This window comes from Ptychodera flava, chromosome 6 (assembly GCF_041260155.1).
Source record: "Ptychodera flava strain L36383 chromosome 6, AS_Pfla_20210202, whole genome shotgun sequence".
Lineage (NCBI taxonomy): Eukaryota > Metazoa > Hemichordata > Enteropneusta > Ptychoderidae > Ptychodera > Ptychodera flava.
In genome coordinates, this window is record NC_091933.1 from 19,941,269 (window position 1) to 19,944,186 (window position 2,918).

A 2,918-nucleotide genomic window follows, 5' to 3' on the forward strand; every position below is an offset into this window, starting at 1 on the left:
TAATCAATTAATGCTTGCATCATGAATGATTGAGACATCAGATTTCTCGGAAGAAAGTGTATCTGATATAATGAAGGTTGCTATACATCAAAAAACAAGTTTTCAGGGTCATTCAACAGTTTTTTTTTAGCTATATTGATGAGTTTCATATTTTAACGAACTTTATGATTATGCATATCATCTTGAAGGACTTCGCCAAAGTTGATGAATATATGTGGAAGATAAAAAGATATGGCAGCAGTGAAAGACATCTTGCTGTTACAAATCAGCTATATGCTAAATTTTATATTTGATAGTACTTTTCATTGAAGCTATATATAGTGCACGACAGATAATGAAGCACGGGAACATTTTAAGTTGACAAATGTTCAACATTTAAAATGAGTGATTAATCGACTTTTTTTATCTATTTGCCGAAGATGTACAATCCTAGAAATGGTTAGGAGGTCTCCACAAATCGCATCAGACCACCCATTATTTGTTGAAGGAAACTTCGAGTAAATCTTCATGGTTCATATTTATTCATATTTGATAAAAAGTGGACACTTGAACTGCTCGCATTAAATTTCAACTCAGGTCTCGCAATACTCCCTCTTGTCTGACATCAGGCACTATCGAGAAGTTCCACGCCCTGTGTTCGAACTCAAGGGGCGGGAGATGGGCCTGACGCTATCAAAGTGTGTCCATTTCTGAAATAAAATCAGAAATCAGATAACGCGCGCGTTTGTGCATTAGCAGTCGCTGACAGGGAGACGTCTTGTCGTGAATGTATCGTACATGCGCACGCTGACATCGAATTTGGCGAAGGAATCGATATCTCTCCACACCGTAATGAGCATGAGGCAAATCTACCTAGCTTTTCAGATTTGTCTGTCTTAAATACAGCGGGCAACTCGGACACATGAAAGCAAATCCCGACATTAAAAATCACCGAGGAAGTCTTTAAAAATCTAATAAATTATGATTTGGATCACAAAACGAATTTATTTCTAAAACGTAATCGCAGGGAAGTATCAAGTAAATGGTTTTCTGAAAGGTTATATCGCTTTGCATATGAATTCTAATGATGAAATTTACAACCGCAATGGAGCAATTTCCTGAACCTGAAATACTCGGAATTTTTCCCCTTTCTGCTGAAAAAAAATTATTTGCTACCATGCAAGATAGAGCGATTTATTTCGAAGTACCTTAGGCGCTATTTGATTGCATTGATCCTGTAGATGGACGAGAAAAGATAGTGTAATTTTGGTACAGCCTTCTCGCTGTGGAATGACTACAAGCCATGCGCAGTCACACCGAAGATCTTGATGCAGCTATCACGTAGAGATTCAACAATCCGACGATGCGATTGCCTATTGAGAATCATAGGACCGTGGTTTTGTCGCGCATGCCCATCGTACATCATAAGACAAAACTGGACGTTCCATTCTCAATAGCGGCAAGATTCTACCACGAAAACTTAAACATTTCTTTGTAAAGGTAATATCACTTCACACCATCTATGTTAGAAATCTATGAGTTACGCGTTATTGTTTCTTATCTCTTTTGCATGGATTATCTTTTGTATATTGAGGACGATGTGGTGAGGATTTGGTCTTATTATTTTTTGCGCACACCTGATGCCCATTGCTGTGATTCCATAGATAAGCAACATGAGTTGCCAAACCTTCGTATTTGACGTTGACATGGGACTACGTGAAATTTTGACGTTCGAGCGTATTATAATTTTCAGAATCTGAGATCACGTAATCGTTCGCGTGTGGGAACGATAGCGACTCTAGAGATAATTTTCACCATTCCTCCGTACGATGATCCGCCGAAAAGAACAGCGATGAGGCCGGCACACCTCTTCTCCTTGACTGTGACAAGGTTAAAAAATGGAAACTCATGCATCATTGAAAGATGAATTCTGTACGCAGCACTCCAACGTAGGGTGATTCCACGACAAATATAAACTACTAGTATTTATTTAGTTATCAGCTATTTCTGTTTTCATTGGTTTGTATCCTTTCAAACTGGTATGAAATCTATAACTTTTTTCATTATATGCGTACGGCAATGACACGCGTAAGTAGGGCTTTATTTGAAACACAATGCCAAGGCAGAACAAGGGAAGCGCTTAGCAAAGTTTCCAATTGTGAAGTTATACACCGGGCGACGTGATGATTTTAACATTGCTTTTTAGTACGACTACTAGTAAGTCTACTTGATGGACTCCAGGCACATTCATACTCGGAGCACAAACCACTGTTACGGTACCGGCAATTGATTTGTTTCACTCTAAGTGTCCGTCGATTCTGTGATTAAGGGGAAAACACTTTTGTTGATCATAATTAAGACAGAGGCACCGCTATTCTTATGTTCGCAGTTTGATTTTTTTAAGAATTCGCTCCCAGGGCATTTCTTTAGGGATACAGGCATTTTAAAGCTTACAGGGGATTAAAAATAAATATAACATTGATTGGAATACGCTGGATGTGCAGGAAGTGGGTGCTATTGTTGCAGGACAACTTAACGGCCTTTGATGTCCATTTTTAGGTTGCCTTAAGTGAAATGCCGCTGTTAATTATTTTCTCTCAGAGGGAAATTGGCGAAACTTAAAGTCACTTGCAGTGATAAAATAGAAGTATTCGCTAGAATCCGGCGCTATCAAAAAGTGATGATGAACGAAGATTATAATGTCTTCTGAAGGGAAATGTTTCAGAGGATAGAGACATTACAACGGTCAGCGGGCTTTAGTATTAGTACACTATTTGCCGTTGTGAAATCTTCACAAGTAATATCAATACATCATCATTTTATATTGCAACAGTGGGGCTAGATGAAACTCCCATTAGTGTATAAACATTACGTTGAGCGCCGGCTTACTCTGACAATCGGAAATATTTTCCCATTCATTAGAGAGCAGGTCTGACGTC